The sequence below is a fragment of the Macaca thibetana genome, chromosome 6 (genome assembly GCF_024542745.1).
Source record: "Macaca thibetana thibetana isolate TM-01 chromosome 6, ASM2454274v1, whole genome shotgun sequence".
Lineage (NCBI taxonomy): Eukaryota > Metazoa > Chordata > Mammalia > Primates > Cercopithecidae > Macaca > Macaca thibetana.
Genome location: NC_065583.1, coordinates 171,379,130 through 171,399,212, shown reverse-complemented (window position 1 = coordinate 171,399,212; position 20,083 = coordinate 171,379,130). Strand labels below are relative to the sequence as shown.

Genomic DNA, 20,083 nt, shown 5'->3' with positions numbered 1-20,083 from the left:
CCACTGGCCCACGAGTCCCTGAAGACTGCATCTCCTGTCCCACTTTATCATGATTCACTGTCATTATCTCACCCCTTCTTGGCTTCAACTTTGGGGAGGAAGCTGAGCATCTAAAGAAAGACCGGGAGTTCTGAGAAATGCTTGCAGAAATATTTTCTGTTTATGGCTTGGGTTTTAGCTCATTTAACACATCAATGTTGCTTTTCCTATGGAAATGTGGTAATGACATGTTATTAGGATTACATAGATTCATTTATTCACTTTATATGTATTGAACACCTACTATGCACCAGGTCATGAGGTGGAGACATTCAGGTAAAAAGGATGACAGGATTGCTGTGCATGGAGAGCCCACCATCCAGGGAAGAGGGGGATGTTGGCAGGGGTAGGGGGGCCCACAAAGAACCCTGAGTAGTTTGGGCCTGATAAATCTCCCTCTTTGCTAATTGTTAATTCCAGGTCATCACATTTCCTGCTTGAGCTACAAGTAGTCAGTCCAGAGAAAAATGAAATCTGTAGTTAACATCAACCAGCCTGGACCAAAGGAATTCTGTGTTAGTCCATTTCTTGCTGGTATAACAGAATACCACAGACTGGGTACTTTATAAAAGGAAAAAAGATTGTTTGGTTTTTAGTTCTAGAGGCTGGAAAGTCCAAGGGCATGGCACCAGCCCCTGGTAGGGATCATCCCATGGCAGATAGCAGAAAGCGGAAGGCACAAGCAAGCTGGAGAGAGAGAGAAATGGGGCAGAACTTACCCTTCCATCAGGAGCTCACTCCCACGATGATGGCATTATTATTGATCACCTCTTACAGGCCCTACCTCTCAACACTGTTATAATGGCAATGACATTTCAACGTGAGTTTTGGTGGGAATTCAAATTATAGCAGATGCTGTCCATCTACTCAGGCTGGAAGGACTTACTAGAGGAGCGCTGTTCCACCCTGCGTCTTTCACTAAAAACCATGGAAGCTCAGGATGTGTTTCTGTGCCCTTCTGGGGGCAGCCATTCACAGCTTGTCTATACCCCACCCACGCAGTCAGAAAGAACCCAGTCTTTTTCTGCACAATCATGGAATCTTATGTAACGTGTTGGGACAGAATCAGGGAAGGAGCCCTTTCTCAATTTAGATAAGTTGTGTTTTCCTCATAGCAAAACTTTGTTTTGTTGTTTTACTTTTTTGGAGATGAGCTTACTTGGTCGGCTGGTCATCCGTTCCAAGCATCACAGGCAATATGCTCACTAGTGGAGAAAAAGCAGGACCATGGTCCCCAGGGCCTCTGCAGCCCGCACTTATGGTGGAGGGAAGGGGCTGAACCAAAAATGTGCCGGCGAAACAACCTTCAAAGAGGAAGGAGGGGTCTCTTCTGGGAGAAGGATGAGGTGGCCAGATGTTAGCAGGGGCTGAAGGGAGCACATGCATGGATTTGGGGATGATCAGGATAAAGCTCAGGTCATGGGGTACTAACCCTCCCCTCACAGGGGCAGGGAAAAGCCCCAGGAAAGCTAGTCCAGCCTGCATTCCCCCAACCCTTGCTAGGAGGCCCTGCCCCTTGGCCTGGCTTGTTCAAACAAACTTAGAGTTCCAACTGGACAGGTCTAGGTGGGGTCCAATAATTTGCATGTCTAACAACTTCCCTGGGTAATGCTTATACTGCCAGTCCAGGGACCCCACTTTGGGAACCACTGATGTTATCCCTTAGGCCTGCTGCGTGGTAATTCCATGGACCCTGTAAACTCTAGATGCTGCAATGACAAAGTGAAATAATGGATGGAAAAGGAGTGGCCAGAGAGTCACAGGGAGCTCAAGGATTTTCAAATATATATTGATCATATTATTATTCACTTAAAAATGAGGATGGAAGTCTTTGAGTCTAAGACATTGGATTTTTGAGAACTTCTTCTTACAACTAAAGAACTACAGCTTTAGTTCTTAGCTGTGGTTTCCTTCCAATTGATGTCAGCTGATATTGAGCAGTATTACATCTTCTAAATCACTCTTTACAGCCCCCATGGTATTTAAAATATCTTTTGTTTCCAACATCCTGGAATACTTAACGAACCCTTTTCCAGATCAAATGAAATCCCTGGTGTTTTTGTTTCTTTACAGTTTTTGGAGGTGGCATGAGAGCTGAGGCTTATTGTTGGCACACAGCGGGTGTTTTTCACCCTGTGCTACCTAGAGGTTAATTGAAATGAACACCCTGGAATAGAGAAAGTAACCAAATACGAGGAAGGCAGAAAAATGTGCAGCCTCAGGTCCAGCCTGCTGCTCCACTGATTAATACAAATGGCAAAATCCCAGAAACTGAGAGCACCCAGGCCCCAGAGCTGCATCTGAGTAACCTAAATCATCAGCCAGGACTTGGGACTTACTAGTCCTATATTTCGTCCTTTGGGGATATCTTGCATCACACTTTTTATTATTGTTAACATTTTAGTTTGGAAATAATTTTAATCAACATTTAAGAAAACGTTAGAAAAACAGAACAAGAACATCTGTATTCCCTTTATTCAGAACCAACTATTGTTACCTGTTTGCCCACCTGCTTTTTCATTTATTCTCTATCTTTGATTACGTGTGTGTGTGTGCATAGTTTTTGTAATATATGTATGGTATGTATGTGTATATATATTATATTACAAAAACCACACACATACACACACACAAACACACACACACAGCACTTTAAGGCATGACACTCTCCTGTTCTTCATCAAAATCCACCTGCACCCTGAATAGACCAAGCATTCACGAATGCTGAAGCATTCATGGATACTGCACATTCATGATGGTTCTCATCTGAACCATTCTTTACCATGAAGGCTGCAGAATGAGACTTTTTGAAACTCAGCACACCCTCCTCATGGACCAGCCCGACCTGGCACTTGACTGCAAGCAAGAGCTGCCCCTTCTCCCCTGTCTGTTTTATGGACCTATTTATTATTGACATTGACTCACTGACTCATTTGCAATAATCCACTGTTATCCTTATTTTTTTTGGAATGCCACTTGTCCTGGACTTGGCTAGTGGGAACTCCTTCTGGTGGCTCCGTGTCCTTGTGTGATGGAGCATTTTATTGTAAGCATTTTCTTACTTTCTGACAGAGTAAGATGTTTCAAACTGACAAAGATTCTCTCCTTGACCAAATTCTACTCAGGCCCTTTTGAGATCTTTTTTAACTAGACCTTGACTTTGGGATTTCTGGGTTTATCTCTGTGTGGTCCAATTTTAGCAAGAATTTGTTTAAGTCAGTTTAGCCCAAATCCACCATTCTCCATATCTGGTCATGCTAGATATCTAATCAGGTTTCTCATTCATTCCCCATGATCCCCCACGAGATGTCAGCTCACCCTGCCTGCCTTCAGCAAGCATCCTGCATGGTCGGATTAGTTAGACTCTCCCCTGGCGTCCAATGTTTCCCTTCAGTAATTTTCCATCCACTGATGCCCACCCTTCCCCTTGGCTATGGTAAAGTTTCCAACAACTACAAAACCATATGATGTTCCTGACACAGTTACAAGGGTAAGACCAGTGAAGTATTGAGAATGTCAACCAGCATCACCTCCTTGTCTCACCTTTACTTGTCTGCACTGTGGCATTATGTATATTGTGTAAATACTGAAAAAACCATTGGGAGAGACAGGCATTTGGAGATCGGTCATCACTTTCTGACCTTGGGCAACTGGCTCAGCCTCTTGGACGTGTGTCAGCAGTGGTAAATCCTCGTGCGTCTGCAGCAACCTCAGTTCTTGTCTCCTCAGAAAAAAGAATTGGACGAAGGAGGCAGAAGGCAGAAGGAGAGACAGAGACCGAGGCAAGTTTTAGAGCAGGAGTGGAAATGGATTAAAAAGCTTTAGCGCAGGAATAAAGGAAGTAAAGTACACATGGAAGAGAGCCAAGCAGGCGACATGAGAGATTGAGGGGCCTGTTTGACATTTGACTTGGGGTTTTATATGTTGGCATGCTTCCAGGGTCTTGTGTCCCTTCTCCATGATTCTTTCCCTGGGAGAGGCTGTCCACATGCACAGCGGCCTGCCAGCACATGGGAGGGCCACATGTGCAGTGTGCTCACTGGAGTTGTGCACATGCTCACTTTGAGGCATTCTTCCCTTCCAGTTGAATGTTCCTAGAAGGTCATAGACCAGTGAAATGCCACCATTTTGCGTCTTAATGAGCATGCTTGAGCCCACTCACTCAACTCCTGAGATCTTAGCTGCCAATCACCAGCTTCAGGTGTTTTTTATCTATTGGGAGACTGCCTTTCCCTGGTGCCGGCTGTGACCAATTATTATTTTGGGGAGACAGTGTAACAGCTGCCTGACCATCACCTGATGGTGGCCTGACATTTCCGGGGAAAGGGAGGGGCCTCTCCTGCCCTGCTCACGTCCACCCGACTACCTACTGTAACACTTGGGCTAGCTTGAAAGTCCTTTGCTGCTCTAACATCCCACGATTGCGTGGTCTGTGTTCAAGGAGGCTCATTATTTTGACAGCTTTGGCCTTGCTTTGTGTAACACTCAGCCAACCCATGACTGTTGGTGACCACAGATGGACAGAGAACCCAGTCATGGACCAGCCTCCTTCCCTCCCTATTACCTAATTCCCAACTCCCTTCTGGCAGCCTTTGACATTCTTCTGGTTTGGAATCCATCTGTGGGTCCTGTTTCATCCATCAAATTCCAAATTAGGTTCATCTATTGCCATAACAACAAGTGGACAGCATGAGGCGGCTGGCCTTTTCTACCCCAAAGTGACAGCAACTGCGCTCATCATCCGGGAACAGCCTCACCACACAAAGCCACCCATGTTTGCAGACCTCATCATCACTGCCATGGTGGTCAGAACAGCAGCCACTCCCACCACTCACTGGGAGGAGCTCCATGAGGCCAGGGTCTCCACCAGGATTACAGGACCTGCAGAAAGACATGTGGAAGTGGGTGCTGAGTTACAGTCAGGGTTAGGTGACTTGTGTTTTGACTTTATTATGAATGTGTCATGTTTCTAGGAGTATGAACATGCCTGGAAAGTGGAGTTGAGACTAAACTATTGGTTCCACCATAAGGGATGGGATTAGTGGTTCCTGGGCCCTGCCAGCAATGCAGCTGTATAGACAAGCCACAGTGACCTAATCTCCCCAAGTATGAGCTGGCCCCTCCAGCTGTGATGGGGGAGTTCTAGCTGGAGGGTGTGAGACAGATTTGAGTGGAATGGGAAGGTCTGTGAGTGTCTGTGGACACGAGAGCAGAAAGGGGATGGCTGCATTAAAGAGAAAGAAATACACCCGTGATTACAGAGGGGGGCCATGCCTGCAGGTGGCAAGTATCCCTGTGCTCAGGAAAAAAGAAAAAGGCAATGGAAAAGATACGGGCACCAAACAAATTAAGAAGAAGGCAATGCCCTTGGGAGAAGCAAAGACCAGCAGAAAAGGGGACAGACCACTGTTGTCCAAAGGAAGTGAGTCATGTTCCATTTGCAGAAAAGTGGCTAATAAAAAAAGTTGATAAAATCCGTAAGTTTTAAAATATTTGGTTATTTTCAAAAAAAGGATTAGGGAGATGTTGAGTCTTCACTTTGAGCAGATTTTCCCTGGTGCTGAGTGTGGTCAAGCTCACATCTTCCCCCACATGGTTCCTTGAGACTTAATGAGGAGGCATATTCTTGTACATATTTCTTCCATTCACCTCATTAATTTCCAGCACATTATTCCAATTGTAGTTAAATCATTAATTGTGTAATTAGTTGATGGTCTAATTTTACTCTCTTCTCTTCTTTTTATCCTTCCCTCCTCCCATTCTATCTCTTTTGGATAGATTTACAAGTGAACAACAACTGAAAGCAAAGACATTTCAATAACTCTTTGGTTTATTTTAACCAAACATTTTTATGTATTTTTAGATAGTTAAAAAATCAATAAGGCATTATTGAAAGCATGTTTTTCTGGGCCTTTTTGAGCTTAAAAATTAAAGACGATATACCAAGGAAAGGATGCAGCTAAATTTTTTAGACAATAAACTTCAAACACTCATAGTTCATGTATTTTTTTATATCAAAACTAAACTGAATATTTAAACTAGAATGATAGAGCATGTAAATTCAATTACTTAGCTATCACTCATTCTAAGAATACAAACATATAAGTGACTCAATCAAAAGAAGATATTCTAAAAATATATAGAAAAATTTATAATTTCGAAAGGCTCAAATTAACCAGTTTAGAATGTTCAAAATTTGGTCCAAAAGCTGGAAACCAACTCCTGTAAAATTAGCATATTTTATACAAATGAATGAATCCAGCAAATAATACAAGATCCCTGTGTACTCCTGTGAACTCAACTTCCTTCTGTGCCTTTGTGTCAATGTTGTAGCCATAGCATTGCTGATCAAGATACATAAAAGTCCCAGTGATTCTGACTGGATGTGTGGCTGCCTGTCGCCTTTCCCTGCACGTCCTGTGTGAGTCCCTCTATATATAGAGAGGAAGTCCGTGTGTGTGTGTGTGTGTGTGTGTGTATGTATGTATATATATATTGGACTTGGCAAGGTTTATTTGGAAGGGCAGAGTCTATCCCCAGGTCCTGAGTGTGCACTGGAGGGAAAGGGGTGGATTTCAGGGAACTTTCTTGCTGTGTTGGATGCTCTTGGGGAACAGCTGCGGGCCCAGCCAGAGCTGCAGCAAGAGGACAGCATGGCACACATGCTGGGCAGCAGAGCTGCAGGGTGTGGAGGGGTGTGCGTTCCAGGAGAGCTCCATGAGCCCCAGCCCCAGCAACCTGAGCTGGTGTGTGAGCCAGTGTGCAGTCCTGGTCCCCAGGAGGTGGGGCAGTGTGTGGAAATACCAGATGTAGAACTAGTAGTGGAGGGGGTGGCTGAAGCAGATGCCAGTGAAGTTAGAGGTGAAGAGGGTAGAAACGATCTGGCTGGGTGTGAGGGGCTGGGGTGGAGCCTTCCTTTTGGAGGGATCCTTCAGCAGGGACAAGACACATTCCCCCATCCTGTGCCACCAGTAGAGGGTAAACAGCAAGAGCAAGGTGAGGTGGGCGGCTAGCAGGGCCAGGTGGAAGGCACAGTGCAGGCAGAGAGCCCCTGGGAGGAAGCGCCAGTTCACTGTCCAGCAGAATAGAAACTGGCGGCCAAGGTCAAAGGAGCGAGACAGGTAGCCAGTGGGCTTCTCCAGCAGGAAGAGCAGCCCCAGCACCACCTGAAGGCCAACATAGATGCCCAGCTTGCGGAGGGCCCCACGGGAGCCAAACCGTGTGAGGAGAAGAAGCAGCAACCGAGGGGCGCAGAGCCTCACATTCATCTTCACGGAGGCTGCCAGGCTGGAACACCGGCAGCCCCAGCCCCAGCCCTGGGCCAGCAGGGGGCTGATACTGAGGGCGCTGAGTCATAGAAGAGTCACAGCACAAAGGTTCGTTCGGGGTCTCTGACTTCCCGCAATGGTGGAGTGAACACAGTAGGAGGCGTGGCACATGAAAAACAAGACGAAGGGAGGTACCTTGTAGGTCTGGTGGTAGATCAAGAAGACAAGCAGCAAGGTGGCCAGGTAGAGCACAGCAAAGATATTTTGGGCATGTGAATGTCAGTGCCTCGGCCCAGGGGCATAGAACAGCCCCATAAAGTTGGACACAAAACCAGCTGGGTACACAAGTGGTCCACTGTCATTCCACAGCTGGGTCTAGTCATAGGTACCACTGATGACACCTTCCACCTGGGCCACGTAGGCCTTCTGGTCGATTTCTGTGTCTTTCACTAATTTTCAGACTTCGTAATAACAGTCATTCAGGTACCTGTAGAGGAACTGGCACAGGATGTGCAGGGAAAGGAGAAAGACAGCCACACATCCAGGTGAGCCAGGTTTGAGAAAACATGGACAGGGCCAGGTGCAGTAATCCAAGACTTTGGGAGGCCGAGGCAGGGGAATCATCAGAGGTCAGGAGTTCGAGACCAGCCTGAGCAACATGACGAAACTTCATCTCTACTAAAATACAAAATTTAGCCAGGTGTGGTGGCGGGTGCCTGTAATCCCAACTACTTGGGAGACTAAGGAAGGAGAATTGCTTGAACCTGAGAGGTGGAGGTTATAGTGAGCCAAGATTGTGCCACTGCACTCACTGAGCCGAGATTGCACCACTGTACTCCATCCTGGGTAAGAGAGCAAGACTCCATCTCAAAGAAGAAGGAAGGAAGGAAGGAAGGAAAGAAGGAACGGACAGACGGAAGGAAGGAAGGAAGGAAGGAAGGAAGGAAGGAGGGAAGGAAAAGAAAGAGAACATGGGCAGATGCAGTACAGATTTGACTCAAAAGCAACTTGTTTCAGTGGGTCGAATTGATCTATGTACCCTTCTACAGCACTCAAATGGTTAAGAATGTCACCAGACGAATCTCCGAGTAAAAACCAAAGCCCAAAAAGACTGCCCCCAAAAGAGACTCATCATCAAGAACTTCTAGGTCAATTATACATTTTAAGGTCACCAAAGCAGGAGTATCACTAACGTGAATTTTTTCTTCAGGGTCTGCTAAACAATGACAGTACTTAATCAGGAAAGTAAATGAACTTATTGGGACTGATTTTAAATTATTTCAATTGCTGAATGAGCACTATATTCATTTTCATCATTGTCCCACCCCAGACTTCTGCTAAAGCCCTAGTGTTTCAATTAATTTACAAAAAGTCTTAAAAGGCAAGTTAATTCTCATTTCACACTCAAGTGAATCAGCTTTTACTTTGAGTTTCCAGAATAACAAAGTAAGTCTTTGATATGCTTTGGCTGTGTCCCCACCCAAATCTCATCATGAATTGTAGCTCCTGTAATCCCCACATGTTGTGGGAAGGACTCGGTGGGAGGTCACTGAATCTCGTAGGTAGATTTTTCCCATGCTGTTCTCACGATAATGAATAAGCCTCACGAGATCTGATGGTTTTATGAAGGGAAGTTCCCTGAAAGCACTGTCTTGCCTGTTGCCATGTAAGATGTGTCTTTACTTCTCCTTCGCCTTCCACCATGATTGTGATGCCTCCCTAGGCATGTGGAAATGTGAGTCCATTAAACCTCTTTTTCTTTATAAATTATGCAGTCTTGGGTATTTCTTCATAACAGTTTGAAAATGGACTAGTACAGCCTTAATGAAAATTGCCTTTTGAGTGTAAAAATTACAGGGCCAGAGGAAATCTTTCAAAAGCAAGCAATCTTGGGTTCTGTCTACAAGTTGTGATTAATCCACCTGGGACAAGAAAGAATATGTGTTTTCAAATGGCCACCTGTCTGTTGCAATAAATAGTATTTTCAAAAGTAAGGGATGTGGGAGTAGAGCAGTAGCATTTAGTCAGCTTAATTTATTAGCACACTTAGTGTGTACTCTAAATGTACTCTGAATGCAGGTGTCTGACGTGCCAGCCTTCTGAGATGTGCTGGACCTGAGAAAGGGGCAAGGGGTAGTGGGTGCTTAGGGCCACTAGGTGCTTTGAGCCATAGCAGAGCTCAACAGTCAACCTCGTCTTCCTAACACACAGTCTGTGGAGGCTGCTGCCCCCGTGAAACTGTCCCAACCATCCTCCAGTAAAGTCACAAGCACAGGAGGGAAGAAGTCCAACAGATTTGGGAGATGTAGGAGAAATACATGGAGAAAAAACATGGACTACTTCCATTGCAATAAAACTTCTTTGAGCATCTGAGCATCTTTCGTCACTACATTTTTGTCCCCTTGCAGATTTGGTGCGGGTACATAAATCTGCTTCCATGAAGACTTACTGAGTTGACCTTCTGCTAGAACTTGAATTTCAAGCTAGAAATGCAGGGCTAATGAACACCTGTGATGCTGTGGATGGCCCAGGAAGAAGGTCAGGGCCCACCCAACTGTAGATCCCCATATCTCCTGGCCGCCAGACGTGCCAACTTTGAAATGAAATAAAAACCAATAATCTCTTCTGTCCATTTTAGGTGTGAAAGGAAAATAAAATCTTTGCACCCCAAACTCATTATGCCAAGAAGAAAGTTAAGCTTGGTAACTAAGGCATGCAAAAAAGAAAAAGAAAAGAAAAGAAGAAAACTTGCCTTCCTTTTTGTTCCCACACAGATGGCTGCAATGACAGAAGGCCACATATCTCCCCAGGTGAGCCTCCCTCACAAATTGCTCACATGGAAATTTTGTATGGGCCCCCAAATATTTCAGAATACATATCCCCCTCAGAACCCATAACCCTAAAGCAGAGTTCTACGGAATCTCACCTGACAGTGTAAAGTAGTAGCTTATCTTCACAGGCATGGGATAAAAACAAGACTAGAATGCCCCCTCCCTCTGCCCACTCTGAAACAAATACATATTTGACTTCTTCCTCTACTCTGTGTTTACCTTATCCTGTATAAAATGAGGACTTACTGAATGCAGATTTACAAGTGCAGATTTACAAATGCATAATTAACTGTTTCTCTAACCCCTCTTTTCACATATAAAACGTGGACTCAGCCAGTGCTAATCAAAGCCTCACTAGAATGTAACACTCAACTCATCGTCTACCTTCCTCCCCTTCTTTTCCTCCTTCCCTTGCTGCTCACTCTTTGCCCTTTAAATATAGAAGTCCTCAAAACCTTCTTTGGAAAAAGCCCTGACCACAAATGCTATTGTGACCTGTGTCTCTTTCTCCTGGACACATCCTCAACCTTGGCAAAATAAACCTCTAAATTGATTCGGATGTGACTTAGATAATTTTTGGTTTACATAGTCCTCTCAGTAAAGGTAATATTGTTTTCCTAGTTAAATTTACAAAAACCAGGACAATCGAAGGCTTTTCACTGGACACACGTGGGGTAAATCCAGAGTGCCAGGCTGAGGTTGGTGTGATGTGGAGGTAGTGGGAGTTACCACGAACCTCTGCTTTCTCCTGAGCAACCCAGAAGTTCAAAAGGAGTTTTTGCACCGATTCTTACCTACATGTACTCGAGTTGTTTACTCTAGTTTAACTGCCTGATAACTTGCCTCATAGGTGAACTTTTACAAAGCAAAAAGGCAGACTTAAGGAAACAAAAAGATAAAACTGCTTATCCAGAATGAGACCAAATCTGAAACTGGATTCTATTCGACTGCCATTACTAATTCAAAGAACCACTGGAATCTAAGACTGAAATATCTCCACTCCTCTGTTTCTGTCCCTTGCTTTCCCATACCAAAGTTTGGGGTCTAAAAAAGGAAGCCAAATTCAACAGGGACAGATATTTTAGAAGAAAAACTCATTTTATTTCAAACTTCATTTTATTAAACTGAAGGTATTTGTCTCTAGTTGATCTGATGACTCAAAGGTTTCATGTTGGCCTCCTCTGAGGGCTTTGGAAAGCCTCACATGCCCACAGAGGACGCAGCTGATAAAACAGAGACGGCCAGAGACGGTCACTTATCCCAACATCAATGGGTGCTTTCAGTTGATTCAGATGTAATTGAAATGCCCCATTTGCATTGAGTTCGCCAGTGCACGAAAACACAGAAAAGAAGTGTCGGCCTTGCCCCAGGTTATAAACAATGTCCGGGTTTTTCATGAATTACATCTTATGACTGTCTCTAAATTTGAGAAAATGAATTGTCTAGCCACCAATGTGCGCAGATCTCATTTCATTTTCATTCAATATCCACTCCGCAGACAGAAGATAAAAACCAAATGAACAGATCACCAGACTCCACACGGAAGGGAAGACATTCCTGCCAGGGCATAGCCCACACAGTCCCCACCCCATGCCCTCACAGCAGCAAAAGTGTGCTTTAAAACAGCAGATGTGTGTTTGTAATCACCAAAAGAAATATGTCTCCCACAATGAGCTCAAAACCATCACGTATGTATAGAACGATTAGGTGCAGATGTTGACTCTTGTACAAATATTTTACTATGGATTCAATTATTAAACTTTTGCCATACTTAATCACCTAAACTATGCTTGAAGAATATATATGCCTCTTTTCAACACAGCAAATGATGGGTGATGCCTGGATTAAAGGAGGGATAGGACCATGTGCCCCTGTATATTGGGGAAAAATTAATTTTCTTCCTAAAATGACCCCATAGGGTGATACGAGAGTGACTGGAGTCATTTTATTAAAATGTTTAGTGTGAAATAAGGCAAAACTTTTAGAGGCACACACACACACATACACACACACACACACACACACCACTAACATCCATGCCTTTCATTATTACAGTTAATTAGTAGAGTAGATTTTACTTAGAAGGGCTTAGTTGACAGACTTGTTTGTGGTAGAGCATTTCCCCCTCCATGGAGCTAGAAATATCATTGTAAATGTGGCGGTTAACAACATCTCTATCTGCTGCTAAGAAAGTGTTGACACAGATGTTTGGCTAATCATTTATAGCAAATAGTTATTCCCATAAAGGCTAAGATTAGTCGGAATTGGCATGCACTTCTTTCTTCTGTGAGTCTCATTTGATTATGGATGATGTTTTGTTAGAGTGTATCCATGCAACCTCATAAATGATGTAAAACCCAAGAAAAACACAGACTCTGTGCCAAAACCGAATTAAATACACATCAGAAAAATGTGAGCCTGATTCAGGTTCAGGTACCATGAAACTTGCCTTGGCCTATTGTTGTTAAAACCTTCAGGAAAACTATAAAAAGCAAACTTGACATTAATATCAATTTAAAGTTGGCGTAGCTGCCAACAGTTATTCCACATGAAGCTCAGCTGGCTGCATCGTCTCCAGCACAACATATGGTGGCAGCAATTGCAGCCTCCAAAAGCTGTGAAAAATGGCCCACGCAGACTGGGCAAGGAAAAGCCGTCTTATCTGTGTAGATGTGCTGCCACTGTCAGCATTTTTCTAATGATGAGCACAGACACGTCTGGGAGTTGGATGTGGAGGTAGTTGTTCCTCCCACTTGCGCTCTGGGTGAGCAGTTTCAGAGTCTCTTATCAGTTCCATACTCCCTTTCTCCTTCCATCAACTGACCCCAAGAGGTCTATTCAGCATGCCACCACCTCTCTTCTCTCCTTTGCCACCCCCTCCTTACACAGATTCTGGGAAATCCAAGTAGAACTATCCATAGGATTATTTCTGGAGCCTCTCAAGGAATCTGGAAGTCCTCTATCTTATTTCTCTACTATCCACAGTCTCAGGAATGGGGCTTAGGATAACAAGGGCAATACCAAAGCCCAGTCAAGCACTGGGGCCTCCAACCAGGAAAACATCTATTCATTTGTGACTTGAAACATCATGTACTCATACGGTATGTGCCTGCTACTGGGAAGCATTCTACCAGCTGCTGGGGGAGAGGGGAGAGGGACAAAGACCTGGATGTGAAATGGTTGCATAAACTTCACCTTCCTGCCTGTCCACTAGGGAACTGAATCATGGACACCAGAAAGCAAAGTCACAAAGGGAAAGCAGGTAGAAGGTGTGGAGAGTTGAAACTCTTGAGTATCAGGTGGGCTAATAACCATTTACCCTGGCAAGGAAATAACTGACATCATGTGAATTGGAGAGAATGCCAAGTAAGCTTCCCCCAGGGGAGAAGGCTAAGCCATTAACATTGTGAGTGCACAGAGCACCCAAGTTTGTTGAGGAACCCCATCCTAACACTGAAACCACTACTTATCACAGGAGCATCTCATGTACAGAAATCTAAGACTCTGACTCCCCGCTTGAGAATTTTTATTTGTATGAAAATATAGTGTCCCATCCAAAATTAATACTGACACTTAATCTCCACTGTGGTGGAAGTAGAAGGTGGAGCCTTTTAGGAGGTAATTAAGAGGGTTCCACCCTCATGATGGATTAGTACCTTATGAAAGGGCTGAAGAGAATGAGCTTACGGCCCTTTTTGCCTTTCTGTCCCTTCTACCAAGTGAGGACAGAGCATTTTTCCCCTCCTAAGGATGCAGCAACAAAGCCCATCTTGGAAGCAGAGATTGTGCCCTCATCAGACACCAAACCTTGATCTTAGACTTCCCAGATCCTAGTGCAATGACAAAATACATTTCTGTTCTTTATATATTAGCCACATGGACTAAGACAGCACCTCACACAATCTTCCTCCATCTCTATCTCCCAAATGCAAGTTAAGCTGCTGCTATGCCGTGTAACTTAGCCCAGTGCTCCCCAGCACTTTTCTGTTATAAACTTCTATATATGTCAATCTCAACAAGGAACAAAAGAGGCATGCTCTTTGATTTTAAACAAAATCTGTAAGGAAGAGAGGAGAGAAGAATGGGCAAGCAAACACACAAACACACTAAGACCTTTATATCTTGTTCTGAATGCTTTTACATTTGTATTTACTTTCAAGATACTTAATAAGGTCAGCTTCTAATCTCCTACACTCTTCATTACCTGATAACTCCTGGTCCTCCTTGAAGACTTGGCTCAGAAGTCAGCAACTGCAGGCCCCTTTGGCCTCTGGGCATCCTTAGCACCCATTCATACATCTACCAGGGACTTATTAGATGGTGTTGACTCACCTTTCCTTTCCCAGCGGACTGAAGTTCTTAAGGGAGGATAACAATGCCTTTAGCAACATTTTATGACAGCTCTGTGCAATCAAACTGGTGACAATGACAAAAACATTGTACACCTGCACTTCCCAATTGGTAGCCACCGGCCACATGTGACCACGGAGCATTTGAAACGAAATGTCAAGGATGTGACTGAGGAACTGAGTCTTTTTTCATTATATTTCATGCTAATTAATTTAAATGTATATCTCAATCACTGCACATGGCTAATGACCCTCATGTGGGACCGTGCACCTCCCGAAGCTCCTATACTGCTTGGAAGAGGGAACCCGGCCCACTGTTAATAAAATAAACTGACCTTAGGAGCTAAAACCTATCTTAGTTCTTCGCTTAAATGGTGAAACCTTCTGAAATATCAGGGAAGTTACTCATCTCCATCTTTATTCATTTTCCACACATTTGACCAATTGCCCTGTGCCAACCTGGTGAGACCGCTGTCTTACTAAACTTCCATTCCATGCAGGGCCTCTCCGCAGAAGTGCATGTGAACAGAGACTTGTGCCTTGTGTGGGAAGATCTGGAGGGGAGGCTGTGTGCTCCAAACAGAAGCCCAGTGCCTGATAAGGCCCCTAAAGACCTGGTAAGTGAAAAGGGGAGTCTGCTTTTGAAGGCAGCAGTGGAAGAGGTGGTCTCCAAACAATGTAGGGCCCTACAGGAGTCAGAACATTTGCATTCTACTTTATTATTTTTTTTTAATTTATTTATTATTATTATACTTTAAGTTGTAGGGTACATGTGCATAACGTGCAGGTTTGTTACATATGTATACTTGTGCCTTGTTGGTGTGCTGCACCCATCAACTCGTCATTTACATCAGGTATAACTCCCAATGCAATCCCTCCCCCCTTCCCTCTCCCCCCTTCCCATGATAGGCCCCGGTGTGTGATGTTCCCCTTCCTGAGTCCAAGTGATCTCATTGTTCAGTTCCCACCTATGAGTGAGAACATGCGGTGTTTGGTTTTCTGTTCTTGTGATAGTTTGCTAAGAATGATGGTTTCCAGCTGCATCCATGTCCCTACAAAGGACACAAACTCATCCTTTTTTATGGCTGCATAGTATTCCATGGTATACATGTGCCACATTTTCTTAATCCAATCTGTCACTGATGGACATTTGGGTTGATTCCAAGTCTTTGCTATTGTGAATAGTGCCACAATAAACATACGTGTGCATGTGTCTTTATAGCAGCATGATTTATAATCCTTTGGGTATATACCCAGTAATGGGATGGCTGGGTCATATGGTACATCTAGTTCTAGATCCTTGAGGAATCGCCATACTGTTTTCCATAATGGTTGAACTAGTTTACAATCCCACCAACAGTGTAAAAGTGTTCCTATTTCTCCACATCCTCTCCAGCACCTGTTGTTTCCTGACTTTTTAATGATCGCCATTCTAACTGGTGTGAGATGGTATCTCATTGTGGTTTTGATTTGCATTTCTCTGAAGACATTCATACAGCCAACAGACACATGAAAAAATGCTCATCATCATTGGCCATCAGAGAAATGCATTCTACTTTAAGCACAGTGGGAAGCCATTGGAGGACCCTGACAGGGGCACAATGTAATGTTCCTGAGGGTTTAAACCTCCTCTTCTCCCAGTTGGGAGAACACTAGACACCGGTAGTGGGGCAGGAAGGAGAGCAGGAAGGCAGGTGAGGTCCCCTCCCCAGTGGTCTGGGGGCAGAACTGGCCTGGCCAGAAGGAGGAAGGCAGAGGGACAGAGCCAATAGGATGTCTCCAGGTTGAGCTGGAGCACTGGGAACTCCAGACACAGAGATGCCTCCTGCATTGAGATCGGAGTGGGTGGCAGAGCTGATTACTGAGAAGTGCAAGATTTCAGCATTGCCAAGGTGGATGAAGGGAAGAAATGTTGGTGATCCCCAAGTGACATCTATGTGGGCATCTATGTGGGTATGTGGCAGGTGAAGGCAAGCAGGGAGATGACCAGAAGAGCTGACCTCAGCAGCCACCACCACCCTTTGCTCTGAGATGTAAAGCCTGTTAACACAAGAAGACACTGTGATGCGAGCAGTCCAGTCACATGCCTCTTGCTCTCTCTCAAAGATTACGGGAGAAGGGCTGCCCAGTGACTGAGCTTGGATCCCAAAAGCTTGGCACAGGGCTGGTGACCTACTGGGGTGCGCAGGATGGCTGCAGCACTTTAAATCCCCCTGGAGCTGTATTTCCCATGGACTGAACCCTTAGATATAGTTGTTGAGAAGAACTGGGATGCCCCCCAGATTTTCTTAAATTTTATTTCTCACAGCGGACTCTCAGCAATGAGATAAATTTAGATTCCCTGTTAAGCAACCCACCATGGTAATTGTGCAAGTATGATGTTTTAAATTACACTTTTATTATATTGCCTTTCTCTTCCAACTTCTAATTCTCCTTTCTCATCACTCTCTGGTTGTTCCTGATCTGTAACCCTTCCTCCTCACAGGACAGTCATTAAACGGCTCCGATCTCCAGTAAATGGTGGAAAGAATGAATGGGTTTGGCTTTAAACACTCCTAAGTAGACAGTTGGGAAGTGGTCGAAAATTAAAACCAGGCAGCTTAATGATATTAATATGATCTGTTCAAGAAAATGAGCCTCAGCCCCTTGTCTCTGGGCTTGGCTTTGTCTATGACCTCAGAGCTCAGAGGGAACAACTGGGAAGGGGAGGCTGTTGGTGACCAGGCCCCCCAGCAGAGGAAACCATGCAGTGGGGCTCCTCTCTAGTCCCCAGATAGCTTCGCTCGCCTCACATGGAAACAGGAAATCCAGCTTCTTCGGGTCACAATGGACAGCCAACGGTTCCCGCAGAGATGAGGCTGGTGGAGGCTGAGTGAATAATCCCTCAGCATCTCTCCAGCACCTCTTTCCCAACTCTGCCTGAATACGGGGAGCTGCAATCAACCCACATACACCCCAGGCAGCCCATTGGGGCTAATGTTTTTACTTGCTGGGATCTCACTGAAAACTTTACAAACGGAGGAACTTTTACAAATTTGCCATCAAGAATTCAGAAAGTGCGATCAGCTACAGCCTGGTGAATACAATGACCTGGTGCAAGGATGTGATATTCATACCCAAATGTCTCAGTGTGAGGATTTGGGGTTGGTCATTTCTTTTGATTTATCATTGAGGGCAAATAAAAGGTGAATTATATTAACATCCTGTCAAGAATAGCAGTGCCACGATTGTTTGTCATTTCATTGCCCCAAATATATCGAGCACCATATCAACCACAGACAACAGGGAAGCCTAAAATGGACTCTTTTAAAATCATGCATAAAATGGTAACTTTCTAACAACAATGGCGATTATTTTGATCTCTAGAACAGGAGGCAGGCAGGAGGGAATGCATTTTGTCAGACACAAAGACTGTTCCAGGTTGTCCTCATTGGCATCTTCGGATGCATTCTACTCACACTAAAACAAATCTGTTCAGACTCATTGATTCCCCAGTCACACATGGATCATCCTAGTAGCACAAGAAGGATCTAAAGCAAGTACAGTCCTGATGCCCCTAATGAGAATGAAGTGAACAAGGGAGGCAAAGTTCTAAGATAGCCCCTGAAAGTCTCCATTTTCCCCCGGGCCCCAGTATACACAAATTGTCACCCAGTTATTCAATCAATTACTAATCTAGGTTCTGCTGTGACGAGATCTTGCAGATAAAATCAAAGTCTTGCAGATGAATCCAATAAATTGACTTCAAGATACAGAGATTTTCCTGGGTGGCCCTGATCTAATCAGGTGATGAGGCTCTTCCTGAAGAAAGATATTTGAGGGTGACGGGAATTCAACATGAGGGAGATTCTCTACTGCTGGTTTGAAGGTGGAAGGGCCCATGTGGCAAGGAATGTGGGTGGCCTCTAAGAGCTGGAGTTCTCATTCCTACAGCTAGGAGGAACTGAATTCTGCCAACAACCTGCATGAGGCGGAAACAGATTCTTCCCAGAGGCTCCAGAAATGAAAAATGTGCAGCCAGCACCCAAATTCACTGCACAAAACCTTTAGCAGAAAATCCAGCCTCATTGAACTCTGACTTCTGACCTGTAAGATCTATGAACTAATGAACAGTTATTGGTTTCAGTAATTAAGTTTGTGGTAACATTTATGCAGCAAAGGAAAACTACAAATTCTGTTTTGGAGCCAACAGATAAAGACTTCTAAGCAGATGCCATGGCCACATAACGTCTCTGCTCAACCTCGGTTTCCTCACCATACCGGCGTGGCAATGCCTGTTCGTCATGCCTCATTGGGAAGGGGCGAGGACTGTCAAGAAAATGCTTAGAAGACTCTCATAAAAATAGAAGTTGCCACCAAAGGTAGAATAAATCCTACTCTTGTTGTCAATGAGTATAAATAATTATGGTCATTCTCATTTCACTGTTGGAGACATTTCTTTCTTTTTTTTTATTATTATTATACTTTAAGTTCTAGGGTACATGTGCATAACGTGCAGGTTTGTTACATATGTTTACTTGTGCCATGTTGGTGTGTTGCACCCATCAACTCGTCAGCACCCATCGACTCGTCATTTACATCAGGTATAACTCCCAATGCAATCCCTCCCTCCTCCCCCCTCCCCATGATAGGCCCCGGTGTGTGATGTTCCCCTTCCCAAGTCCAAGTGATCTCATTGTTCAGTTCCCACCTATGAGTGAGAACATGTGGTGTTTGGTTTTCTGTTCTTGTGATAGTTTGCTGAGAATGATGGTTTCCAGCTGCATCCATGTCCCTACAAAGGACACAAACTCATCCTTTTTTATGGCTGCATAGTATTCCATGGTGTATATGTGCCACATTTTCTTAATCTAGTCTGTCACTGATGGACATTTGGGTTGATTCCAAGTCTTTGCTATTGTGAATAGTGCCGCAATGAACATACGTGTGCATGTGTCTTTATAGCAGCATGATTTATAATCCTTTGGGTATATACCCAGTAATGGGATGGCTGGGTCATATGGTACTTCTAGTTCTAGATCCTTGAGGAATCGCCGACATTTCTTTTTTTACCACAATGTTATTTGAAAAAATATAGTACCAGGAAAATAGCCTTTCCCAGGCAGCAATGCTTGGAAGGCGGGCATTCATTGAGATGTTGGTGGTTGTTTCTTGAAGCAGGATGCCAAGGTCTAATAATCATCACATTGTCGGAGAGTCACAGAATATCAGAGATGAAAGGTCCTGAGAGGTCCTGCAGTGGGGGAACTTGCTCAGTATTATCCAACCTGGCACTTTTTTCCTCCCTGAACCAAAAAGCACTCTCCTCCAGCTACTCGGCTGAATCTCATGGAAATGGAGTGGTCCATGGAACCCACTTTGAGGAGCTGGTTGAGAAGCTAATGAAAACAAACAAACAAATGAAGATCTGCGGACTCTCCGTAGCAGGTGATCTGGTCCTTCTATCATGCGGGGCTGTGAGAGTCCCTGCACCCCACCTAGGGCCCAGAGCTCTCTGCCAGCTTTCAGACACCCGTCGCCCCCGTTTGTCCTTGGACCTCAATGTTCCAGGCCCTCTGGGCAAACAAAATGAGCTCTAGTAACAATATTTAAGGTG

General features: G+C 44.5%; 1 pseudogene; it reads right to left on the bottom strand.

Moving 5' to 3' along the window:
- Nucleotides 1-6,534: 6,534 nt before the first annotated feature.
- Nucleotides 6,535-8,884, bottom strand: LOC126956205 (dol-P-Man:Man(5)GlcNAc(2)-PP-Dol alpha-1,3-mannosyltransferase-like; annotated as a pseudogene).
- Between the last annotated feature and the right edge of the window lie 11,199 nt (nucleotides 8,885-20,083).